The following is a 12817-nucleotide window of genomic DNA, read 5'->3' as shown; positions in this document are numbered from 1 at the left end:
GCCCGTAACGTATGCCATGTATGCAGTACTCCACGCACTTGTCCCCACCAACACAGTTAAAAATTCCCACAGTTGCCAAAACCTTCAGCCTAATCAATAACTGCACTTCCAGGTAATTTACTCTAGAGAATTTGATTTCAAACTTAATAAGCACAGATAAATGCAGGTACTGTTAATAAAAATTTCACAATTTATCTTTATTGTCTGCAATAAATCTGATACTTATCTTTTCTATTTTAATCCCTAAAATGATTTCACAACCCCCTGAATCACAACATGCAGTTTAAAGCACAGGGCTGGGGGGGTGTAGTTCAGTGGTAGAATGTTTGCCTAGTACTCATGAGGTCTTGCATTAATGTATTTACTGTTCTTTTTCTCATTTTAGAATATATTCCTACTTATTTTTACTGTAAAACAATATACCATATTACACCAGCAGCAGCCTCATATAGTTTGTATTTACTGAATCACTTAACTACATCAAGAGGCCATGTCAAGTGATTGACCTGTACCATTTGGTTTGTGAGTATACTCTATGATGTTCAGACAACGAATCACCTCAAGACACATATCTCAGAACACATCTCTATCATTTAGTAGCATGTGACTGTTTAGTCTAGTAGGCAGACACCCAAATTCTTTTTTATCAGGGGTGGCATTACGTGCTTTCAAGAGCCAAGTGAACACAAAAAGGTGGAGTAGCTTCATCTAAAAGTCCTTCAGTTGGTGGCACATGCCTGAAATCCCAGAAATTCAGGAGGCTCAGGTAGGAGAATCACAAGTTCAAGGTCAGCCTGAACAACTTAGTGAGGACCCAAGCAACTCAGCAAGATCCTATCTCAAAAAATAAGGCTGGGGGTATAGCTCAGCAGTAAAGCACCCCTGAGTTCAAACCCTTATATTTGGAGTGGAGGGGGGAAGCCAGGTATGATGGTGCACCCCTGTAATTACAGCCACTACTGAGGCTAAGGCAGGAAAATCCAAGTTGGAGGTCAGCCTGGGCAATTTAACAAGATGTGTCTCAAAACGAAAGTTTAAAAAAGGGCTGAGGATATAGCTCAGGGGGAGAATGCCCTTTGGGTCCAACCCCCAATATCACAAAAAAGAAAAAGGTCTATCTCCCAGTTAGAGTATGATACAAATTTTCACTGCCTATCAGATTTTAAAAGAAAAAAAAAACTAGAAATGGCATGGAAAAACTAGATATCACCCACATTTCTATTAAGAGTGTACACAGCTATCACCTTTCTGGGTGGCCATCTGGTAATATAAGATGAACGTGTATTTTGATCCAGTAATTAGCCTATTAGAAAATGACCATAAAGAGGAAATTAGCATGCAATAATTGTATCTATAATGAATAAGGACAATATATGACACATTTAAACAATCTAGATATCCAATAAGAACACTAGTAAATTACAACACATCCATTCAACAAAATCCAACTATAAGAGTAAGGGCTGGGGATGTAGCTCAGTGGTAAAGTACATGCTTAGCACACACAAGGCCCTGAATTATTCCATTCTCAGTACCACCAAAAGAAAATACATACACACACAAAAGAAAAGAAGAATCTATGCAGATTTACTAACTGGAAAGTTACCCATGAATATTGATTTTTAAAAACACAACTACTATGAGCCAAGATGAGACCACCTGCCAAGCTCCCCAGTACTGTTTCTGGTCACATCCAGAAGCACAGCTCATGCCATAACTGAAAAGTGTTGGCAAGTGTCAGAGGTGTGAGTTTTCTTGAGAAGTGTTCTCTCTCTGCAGATTCAGCTGGCAACCAACAAGTCCAGCAAAAACTAAAACTAGCCACCCAGCAACTTCCAGCAGCCAGTTGGCAACCAACATGTCCAGCAGAAACAAAAACTAGCCACCCTGCCACCTTCAGCAGTTAGAGTCTAATAAAAGTAGATTTGCTGGCCTAAAGTGTTTCTACAGCATATAATATTCACTACAAATCCAATATGAAGATTTTCAAATTACAATCAAATAAACCCAGGAAAGAATTGAAAGAACTGATGATACTGATAGCCCAGATTGGTCACTGCTGCCCAGAACATTTAGATAACTTTCCTCAAGAGCTGAAGTATCTACTCTCCTACAATTGGCATGCCTGGAATCTAGACCTTCTAATAATATTTTGCAAAGCTATGATCTCACGGAGAAATGAGAATCCCATCAATGCATCAAGCTTGCAAGAGCTCCTCTTTGAACTTCTCTTGCCATAAGTTTCTGACACTTTACATGCTCATATCATCACTAAGAATATATCAGATCCCCAAGATAAGGGGAAAATATATAAGTGCAAAACACAAGAACAAAGAAGATATCATAAAATATCATGATTTCATGTACATCATGTCAAGAGACAATAATGCAACTGTGCAACTAAGATATGAGATATCTGACCTCTACAGAAGACACATCTGGGATATGCCAAAACTGTCTTATGTTACCACAACTGCATGTTTCAATAAGGTCACCAAGATTTTGGTTGTGCCTTGATATTCTTCCTAGGATAAAATGAAAAAGAAACAAACAGAACACAAGCTCAGAATCTGAGGAGCTGGACTTTGTGGCACATCCCTGTAACCCTAGCCACTGGGAAGGTTGAAGCAGGAGGATCACAAGTTCAAGGCCAGCCTGGGCAACTTAACAAGACACTGTCACATAAAAAGGCCTGGGGATGTTAGAATGCCCCTGGATTTAATGTCCAGTACTGGGAGAAAAAAATAATAATAATCTGAAGATAAAGGCTAACAACAGGAAGAGAACTACTAGGCCAATATACCATGCAGAAGAGAGGTGCCAAACACAAAAGACTGTGAAAAGGTATAAAACTGCCAAAGAACTGGGTGTGTGGTGGCATACACCTGTAATCCCAGTGACTCTATGACTGAGGTAGGAAAATCGCAAATTCAAAGTCATCCTTGAATGGGCAACTCAGTGAGACCCTATCTCAAAAAATTTTTAAATAAAAAGGGATGGGCTACTACTCAGAAGTAGTAATAGGGACAGACAGACATGAGTGGTGGAAACATGACATTAAAGGAATAAATCTATAAATTGATCCCAATGTGCTGATCCCCACATGCTTTCACTTTTAAAAAGTGATTTACCTGCAACCCCACTTTGCTTAAGTAGACAGAATATGTTGCATTCTTCAGAAAAATACCTGTTATCTGCAGGAGAAATGCAGGCTGGAAATGCTGATAAGAACATAAGCCACTTGAAGGACCAGGGCTTTGTGACCTTTACAAAGACCAAATCTCAGAACTCAGTGAGACAATGATAATTACCCTCAACCATAAAGTCTGAAAGAACAGGTTCCAATTATAACAGGTCAGCATAGGCCAAAGTGGTCATGGCAGAGTGGACTTGAAAGACTGATGTCATCCTGCTGCCAGTCAAAAGTCAAAAGGTGAGCTGGGCACAGTGGTGCACACCTACAATCCCAGCACTCCAAAGACTGAGAAAGGAGGATGCCAAGTTCAAAACCAGCTCAGCACTTACCAAGACCCTGTCTCAAAATAAAAAATAAAAACACTGGGAATGTAGCTCAGTGGTAAAGTACCCCTGGGTTCAATCCCCTCTACCAATAAATAAAGTACCCCCAAAGCTTATTAAAAAAAAAAAAGGCAGCACCCTTGAAAGAAAGATGGATCACCAACAGTTCTACTGGAGCCACCTGCAAAAATCTGGCAAGGGTTCTTGCTCTTGCTGCGTGTGTTCAAACGGAAATATGGCCTTAACGTGTGCCGGCAGTATTTCCGTCAGAACTCGAAGGATATAGGCTTCATTAAGTTGGACTAAGTGATCTTCCTCGAATGGATTACCCAGTGAAGGAGAACATGCTAATTCTTTGAACATAAAATAAAGTTCTAAAAAATTTCCAAAAAAAAAAAAAAAAAGTTAACAGATGGACCTGAGCAAGACTCTGGAACCCTCCAATAAAACTGGAGGCAGGAGAGTGTGCATTGTCTCTCCTCTCCAAGAGGACACTCTCTCCCTTAAAAGTGTCCCCTTTCTCCTTCCTTATTCCTTCTAATAAACTCATGCCTATAACTCTTGAACAGCGTGTCTGAAATTTTTTTGACTCAACAAGAATCAGGGTTTGGTATGTATGTCAAAATATATTCTACTGGGGGGCTGGGGCTGTGATTCAGTGGCAGAGCACTTGCCTAGCATGTGCGAGGCACTGGATTCGATTCTCAGCACCGCTTATAAATAAATGAATAAAATAAAGGTCCATCAACATCTAAAAGAATTTACATATATATATATGTGTATATATATATATTCTACTGGGGCTGGCATTGTGGCTCAGCGGTAGAGCACTCGCCTAGCAAGTGGGAAGCACTATGTTCGATCCCCAGCACCACATAAAAATAAATAGAATAAAGGTATTGTGTCCAACTTAAAATAAAATAAAAATAATTCTACTGTCATATATAACTAAAAAGAATAAATTTAAAATTTTTTTTTAATCTGGGTTTAAAGAGGAGCCTTCGCCCTGCCTCAGTTTCCCAGAGCCCCCAGCCTTGTAGAGTACCCCTGACTTCAATCCCCCATACCAAAAATCAAAAATAAAAACCCTTTAAAAGCCAGGCATGAGTGGGGCACACCTGTAATCCCAGCAGGAGGATCGCGAATTCAAAGCCAGCCTGAGCAACAGCGAGGCATTAAGCAACTCAGTGAGACCCTGTCTCTAAATAAAATACAAAATAGGGCTGGGCTGGGAATACGGCTTAGTGGTCGAATGCCCCTGAGTTCAATTCCCAGTCACCCCCCCCCCAAAAAAAGCCAGGCATGGTGGTATACACCTTTAATCCCAGGAACTTGGGAGGCTAAGTCAGGAGGATCACAAGTTCGAGGCCAGCCTCTCAACTTAGCAAAACCTTGTCTCAAAATGAAAATTAAAAGGCTGCAGAAGTAGCTCAGTAGTAAAGTATCCCAGGGTTCAATCCCCAATACCAAAGAAGAAGAAAATGTCAAAGAAACAAAAGATTAAAACCCAGGTATAGGGGCTGGGGTTGTGGCTCAGTGGTGGAGCGCTTGCCTCACATGTGTGAGGCACTGGGTTCAATTCTCAGCACCACATATAAAAAAATGAATAAAATAAAGGTCCATCAACACTGAAAAATATTTAAAAAAAAAAAAAAAAAAAAACCCAGGTGTTAACTTTCTCCTGTTCACTTGAAAACTTTCAGCTATTTGCTTGATTCATGTTCCCCAACGTTTTACACAAGACATTGAAGCAGCGAGAAATAGGATTTTTTTTGTGGGGGGGGGGGGGTACTAGGGATTGAACTCAGGGAAACTTGACCACTGAGCCACATCCCCAGCCCTATATTATATTTTATTTAGAGACAGGGTCTCACTGAGTTGCTTAGCACTTCCCTGTTGCTGAGGCTGGCTTTGAACTCGAGATCCCCGTCTCAGCCTTGGAGTGGCTGGGATTACAGGCATGCGCCAAACCTGGCAAAATAGGAAATGAAGACAATGCTTGAGAATCTTATCTCCAAGTTGGTAGAAATTCATGAGTTTTCTGGCTTTTATGCCTTTGGGCAAAAGTTTCTGCAAGCACACCAAAAAAAATAATAAGAAGAATCTTTCTGTTTGCTGAACAAGAATCTTATCACCCAGTAGTCTCAGAGATCCTTCAGTCATTGCTTATGACTATAACCAACCATTCTGGGGAGGTCATAACAGTAAGAACCAATGCTGGGGGCTGGGATGTGGCTCAAGCGGTAGCGCGCTCGCCTGGCATGCGTGCGGCCCGGGTTCGATCCTCAGCACCACATACAAAGATGTTGTGTCCGCCAAATACTAAAAAAATAAATATTAAAAAATTCTCTCTCTCTCTACCTCTATCTCTCTCACTCTCTCTTAAAAAAAAAAAAAAAAAAAAAAAAAAGAACCAATGCTGTAAAAAAGATAACTCAGTGTCCTCTAGCCATGACTCGAAGAGCTTCCTTATGACCTTGTCCAATAAAAACACAAAGATAAGAAAGTGATGATATCTGATGGAACTTTGATTCCATTCTTCCAAATCCTCAGATGTTGCAAAGAAATTTCAGGGTAAACCCACAGAGGCCTCAATAAAATCAAAAGTGCAAGAATATGGAGAATTAGATGCTAAAGATTACATTCCATGAATGAAAGTTGTGAAAGAGGAGAATGCCAAAAATAATAAGGATGGATGGGGAAACACTAGCCTCAGGGAAGAAGATGCTGACAGTAAATGAGTTAATGTGCACCACTGTTTCAATGAAGAACAGCAAGAAATCTCCAAGAAGTTGAACAGCGTGTCCATAAGCAGAGCATCAAAGCTGCAGGATGACTTTCAGAAAATCTACATGGCCCAACTAAGGAAAAAATTCACTGCTGACCCCAGGCAAAGTCCAAAAATGGAAATATATTGAAAAGATAATGATGAAGACCAAATTACTTTTTGGAACCTACAGTCATCATAATAAAGCCAAAATCTGGGGCACACACCTGTAATTCAAGCTACTTGGGAAGCTGAGGCAGAAGGGTTAATTGATCCCAGAAGTTTGAAGTCAGTCTGAGCAACATATTAAGACCCTGTCTCAAAAAAATGATTTCTTTAAAGCCAAAGTCTGACAAAAAATTAAAGACTAGGTAAGACCGGGGTTGTGACTCAGTGGTAGAGCACTTGCCTAGCATGCATGACACATTGGGTTTAATCCCTGGCACCACATTAAAAAAAATAAAAACAAAATAAAGGTATGATAAAGACTAGCAAATAAAATGGCTGGAATGATGAATCAAAAAGAATTTGAGTAAGAATACCAAATGAATCCATTTTCCAAATTCAGAAAATAGCGCCCTTTCCTCCTCCCCACCCCCCCAAAAAAAACAGGTTCCTTAATGATGATATAGAATCGCCAAGATGTTTGGTCAAAAGATAAGTATCCCGCTGGGCATGGTGGCACACACTTTTAATCCCGAGTGACTTGCAAGGCTAAGGCAGGGGGATTGCAACTTCAAGGCCCTCCCCAGCAACCTAGTGAGACCCTGTCTCAAAATTTTAAAACATGGGCTGAGGTTGTGGCTCAGCAGCAGAGTGCTCGCCTAGCATGTGTGAGGCCCTGGGTTCGATCCTCAGCACCACACATACATACTTACATACATACATAAATTAAGGTATTCTGTCCAACTACAATTAAAAAAATTTTTTTAATTTTTAAACATGCCAGGCACAGTAACCCACACCTATAATCTCAGTGGCTCAGGAGGCTGAGGCAGGAGGGGATTGCTAGTTCAAAGCCAGCCTCAGCAAAAGTGAGGCACTAAGCAACAATTAAAATACAAAATAAGGCTGGGGATGTGGCTCAGCGGGCGAGTTCCCCTGAGTTCAGTCCCCAATACTGCCCCCCCCCCCGAAAAATCTTAAACATTAAAAAATTAAAAGGGCTGGGGATATGACTCAGTGGTTAAGAGCCCCTGGGTTTAATTCCCAGTACAAAAAAAGCACATTCCTTTGAAGAAAAACAGCTGGCACTATGACATTTTTCAGAGCCAGCCTCAGCAACACCGAGGCACTAAGCAACTCAATGAGACCCTGTCTCTAAATATAATACAAAATAGGGCTGGGGATGTGGCTCAATGGTGTAGTGTCCCTGACTTCAGTTCCCAGTACCCCCACACACACCAAAAAAAAACAAAAGAAATAAAATCCAGGAGGAAGCTGGGCATGGTGGTCTATAATCCCAGCAACTTGGGAAGCTGAAGCAGGAGGATCACAAATTCAAAGCCAGCCTCAGCAACTGAGCAACTCAGGGAGATCATGTCTCAAAATAAAAAGGGATGAGGATGTAGTTCAGTGGTGAAGACCTTCTGGGTTCAAACCTCAGTACCAAAATAAATAAATATATATATATATATATATCTCCATCCATCCCCCAGGAGTAGCCACGTACAATGGCACACATCTACAATCCCAGTTACATAGAAACTGAGGAAGAAGGCAGCCTTCATAACTTGGCAAGACCTTGTCTCAAATAAAATAAAGGGCTGGTGATGTAGCTCAGTGGTAGAGAGCTTGACTGGCATATGCAAGGTTCTGGGTTCAATCCTCTGTACCTTAAAATAATGATAATAATAATAGTCTGGAAACACTATATTTTGAAGAAAAAAAGCTCACACTGCTGAGCAATGACCAGTTTAATCCCATTAAAAAAAAAAATTCTGCAACACAAAGTGAGTCATGATATTAACTGTGGACTAATTAATAACAATAGATTGGTATTGGTATTCAACTGAGCTATATATATGCCGCAGTAATGTAAAATGTAAAGAATACAGGAAATAGGATGGGGAATATAGGAATTTCCATACTATCAGCTCAAATTCCTGTAAATCTAAAAAATAAAATATGTAAATTCCTTTAAATTCCCCATATGGAGACAGATTTGCAAGTTAACTACTATATAGCAGACAAAAAGCTAGAAAAATCTACATATGCTTCCAGTGGTCACCTACAAAGAATGATACTGAAAAGAACACATCCCTCAGCACTGACTCAACTTTCTACATTGAACATTAATATAAAGAGAAGCACTGCAGCATATTTAGCAGCTTGGATTCTGAATCAGACTACATGGACTCAAATTTCAGCTCCATGATTTACCTAGCTAATAAACTTTGACACTTACTCAAATTCTTCATTGCCTCAGTTTCCTAGCCTGTATAATAGGAATAATAGTATGTCCTCACAAGCTTTTGGGGAAATTAAATGACAGTACATGCAAAATGGTAGAAAACTGGTACGTAATAAGTGCTCAACAAATGTTAATCATTATCATCAGGAGCAAGCATTATTATCCCTGAGTAGTCTTTTTATATCCTGATTGGTAAAACAGATGAGGAAAATTTGATTCATGAAGATCCTTTCTAGCAAAATCTTCAGTGCTGAAAATATAAAAGCAATCAAAAGCCAAATATAAATAATCTTAAGTTATCTTTTTTAAGAAAGCATATTACAAACCAACATTTAACAATATGAGCCCATTTACATAAAAATCACAAGAGATTCTGTAAAGATAATCACACTCACCAAAAATCCTCTGAATAATTTTTACTTCCTCCTTTATACTCCTGGCTTATTTTAATTTTCTGTGCTGAATAAGCATCATTTTCACAGTTTGACAAATTTTTTCTACTAAAGGCTAGATAGTAAGAATTTTGGGTCTTATAGGCCATATTGATTACTACCACAACCACAAAAATATCTAAAACTACTAGATATGGGTTAGTTCTTTGGGGGAAAAAAACCAAAAACTTATTTACAACAAAAGACAGCACAAAGGAATTAGCTTGCAAGATATAAAACTGACCTTCCTCTGAAATAAATAAAATATTCCCAGCAACTTGGGAGACTGAAGTATGAGGATCACAGAGACCACTCTTGGCAACTGAGCAAGACTTGTCTTAAAATAAAAAAATAAAAAGGGCTGGGGATGTCACTCAATGGTAGAGTGCCCCTGGGTTCAATACTATTAATGGAATTAATGTATTAATTCATACAATGAGCCTAGGGCCTGAAAATCTCTTTAAGTTCTGGAAATCCTACTCTCATTCCTAGCACCCAGGAAGAAAATGAAATCTGCTACTAAGTAGCCAAAAGTCTAGCTAGAACTATATACTTGTGGTTGAGCAGTAACAAGTAGAAACTAAAATAAAGACACCTTTCATATTTACTTTGAAATTTTTTTCAAATTTCCACCAGTTGCCACCACTATGAAAGTCTCAACTCCTGATAAAATAATTTGACTTTACAGAACATCACTCTGACAAATTTGTAAAAAAGAATGAAAACATCCAGGAATTATCTTCTGAGTGTGAGAGTCAAAGAGTGGTGAAAGGACAAATTAAGGTGGCCTTAGATACAAAAGGACATTTAGAACTTCAGAAATGACAAGGTTTAAAATCTCCCCTCAAAAAAAATGAAGCTTGGGGCTGGGGATGTGGCTCAAGCGGTAGCGCGCTCGCCTGGCATGCGTGCGGCCCAGGTTCGATCCTCAGCACCACATACAAACGAAGATGTTGTGTCCGCCAAAAACTAAAAAATAAATATTAAAATTAAAAAAAAAAAAAAAAAAAAATGAAGCTTGGAGCAGGGGCAGTGACCCCTGCCGAGGATCCTAGCTATTTGGGAGTCTGAGGCTGAAGGATCACAAGTCCCAGGCCAACCAGAGAAACTTTGCAAAACTCTTGGTCTCAAAATAAAAAATAGAGGGTTGAGGCTGTAGCTCAGTGGCAGAACCCTTGGCTAGCATGTGTGAGGCACAAGTTCGATCCTTAGCACCACATAAAAATATATAAAAGCATTCTGTCCATCTACAACTACAAAAAAAAATTTTTTTAAAATAAAAAATATAGCTATAGGTGCTGCTCGGGTAAGTAGAGCACACTTTCTTATCATGTGCAAGGGTCCTGAGTTCAATCCCTATATTTTCAATAAAGTTTTTAAGTTGAAGTTATTTATTTTAACATTTCACTAAGGAAATTCTTCTGATCAAATAATTTTAAATGTTATGAGAGATTTCTTGGCGTCTTCAATGGTTTCTTCAGGAAGGGGGCGGGGGAGGTCCGTTTTTGGAAGATTATAGTGGGGATAATAGGCTGAGAAAGCCAAAGTCCAAAAACTTAAAGACCAAGAGATCATTCTACTAAAAAAAGACAGACCCAACAACCTGCAAAGAAGCACTGTACCCTACAAAATCCCAGTTGGTCATGTAATGTTTTTACCAAAATTCGCCGTTGGACTATCTCATGAAGTTGTCAAGCTCCGGAGTTCAAAGTTTAAATCAAGGTTAAAAGCCGAAAGAAGAAAAAATATATATATCCGTTTCCAACTCAAACTTTTTCAATAGGACCCTAAAAACTAACTAGTAATCCTGTTATCAGCAATTTCAATTTCATTGACAGATAAACCAAAGGGAGTTTGAGAGAACAGGATCCGAGGTACTATCCCAAGCAGGCGATCTGAAGCGCCATCTAAGAAAAGGTAAGGAAAATCTTCCTATTCCAGTCGTGGTAAAAGTAATGCGGAGCAGAACCCACGCAAAGCCCGCCACCAAAGAAATTCCTAGAAGTGATAAAAGAAGGAAGAGCAAGCAGATTCTCTCAGCGGGCAGTATAGAAGAGCAACTGCATCCAAAGGCGACGACAGCTCAGGGGGGCAAGGGATTTATGACCCTTTGCCCAGAGGGGCGAGCCGGAGGTGGGCGCCGGGCAACTGTGACAGTAGTTGCAAGGAGAGCAGACCCAGGCCCCTCACGGTCGCCCCTCCAGCTATCGCACGCTGTGTAGGGCAGAGGTCACAACTACGGGGTCCAAGTTGAAGGCTGGGAAGCAGCGCGCACCCTCCAGCCCGCTCCGGGCACACTTGCCCCCTCAGCCCTCACCTCCTCCCAGACACGGAGCTCCCCCTCTGCGCCGGGGAAACGGCACTCGCACTCCAGAGAGCCTCACCGGAGGTCGTCGCCGCCACGCCGCACGTCTTGGACTCCTCGCAAACCACCGCTGAGGGGAAGGGGAAGGAGGGGGGAACAGAGGAGGGAGGGGGCCCGACCCGGTGTGGCCACCGCCACTGCCGCCGCCGCGATACCGTGTCTGAGATCGTGCTTGCGCCGCCGCGACCGCCGCAGCCGCGTCTCTCCGCCCCCACGGCCGCACGTCGCCGTGACGCGAATCGCACGAGGAAGTTCGAGCCAATAAGGCTATATTCCGTGCGCAGCCGCGCTGGGCCAAACCGGAAGCTGCCCCTCTGACTGCTCTAAAACCTCAGTGCATCTTGGGAGTTGTGGTTCAGTCAGGAACTCAACGTAAACAGTGTTGGGCGTCAAGGGACCGAGGAAGAGCGCTCCGCCAGCGTATACACAACTCTTCATTTTTTCCTGTCACGGAAAAGGGAAGCAGTTGAGAGTAAGGAGCAAGAGGCCACCCCGGCTATCAAACGCTTTTCCCGGTCACTGTGGTTACGGGATACACCTCTTGGGCAGAAGCCACAACTTAGGGATTTAGGCTGGAGCGTGTGTTGTGCCAGTGGGCAGTGTAAGCCTAGGCGTCGGCTTGTGAAGGTTTCCGAATTCCGAAAGCGTTAGTCAACTCTTGCCCCAAACAGTAGCGTTTACCTTTCATTACTTTATTAACATATAATGATTTTTGCCCTAGTACTTATTAAGTATATATTTATGAACCCACTAGTACTTAAAATTCATAGAATGATTTTTTTAATGTTTTTTTATGTAATGGTCAATCAGAAACTGCTCAAGCAGTATGGTCTGTGGCCATTTGATGTGGAGAGCAGGCCGTGTCCTGCTCTGAATTACTCTTTGATGTATAGAACATCAGTTTTTAGGATGTGCCTAACCTTGAGATACTCCATTTTGTAAAGCACTAGTTTGCCATAAGTTACTCCAGTTTGAGTACAGGTGTCAAGGTAGAATGACTCCACACCTTATTTGTACAAGTAAACAACTATCCTCTGCTGGGCACCATCATAAGGCACAAATTCATAAATAAATGTACCAACTTACCAAACTAAATTAAGGAGTATCTGGACATGCAGACATCCCACATCATATGTGGAGCACCCAGACACAGGAGCTTTTCAACCTCTCCAGGTGAGAACTCCACACTCAAGACCCAGTAAAAGAGAGCACTCCTCACCCCACCCCCAAGACTGGATATCGAAGCACCTTGACCCCCATCACCTGGTTTCTCATCAAGGGTCTTGCCCAGGTAAATCGCCACAGCGATGAAGGTCCATTAT

The 12817-nt window shown here is 41.2% G+C and overlaps 1 protein-coding gene and 1 pseudogene across 4 annotated transcripts in view; one reads left to right on the top strand and one right to left on the bottom strand.

The window, feature by feature from the left end:
* Adipor2 (adiponectin receptor 2) overlaps positions 1–11694 on the bottom strand; it is an 80180-nt gene extending 68486 nt beyond the window's left edge. The window contains exon 1 of one of the 4 annotated variants that reach the window (XM_046459827.1): positions 11448–11694. The gene's annotated coding sequence lies outside the window, so the exon portion shown is untranslated. The remainder of the gene's footprint in view (positions 1–11447) is intronic. The other 3 variants (XM_058584154.1, XM_046459823.2, XM_046459824.2) reach the window with 3 other exon arrangements.
* Positions 3671–3825, top strand: LOC124103288 (small ribosomal subunit protein uS14-like; annotated as a pseudogene).
* Positions 11695–12817: the final 1123 nt, after the last annotated feature.

This window comes from Marmota monax, unplaced genomic scaffold, assembly GCF_021218885.2.
Source record: "Marmota monax isolate L192 unplaced genomic scaffold, Marmota_monax_Labrador192_F-V1.1 WCK01_AAM20220418_F8-fsc00163, whole genome shotgun sequence".
NCBI lineage: Eukaryota > Metazoa > Chordata > Mammalia > Rodentia > Sciuridae > Marmota > Marmota monax.
This window is presented reverse-complemented; position numbering and strand designations above follow the sequence as displayed.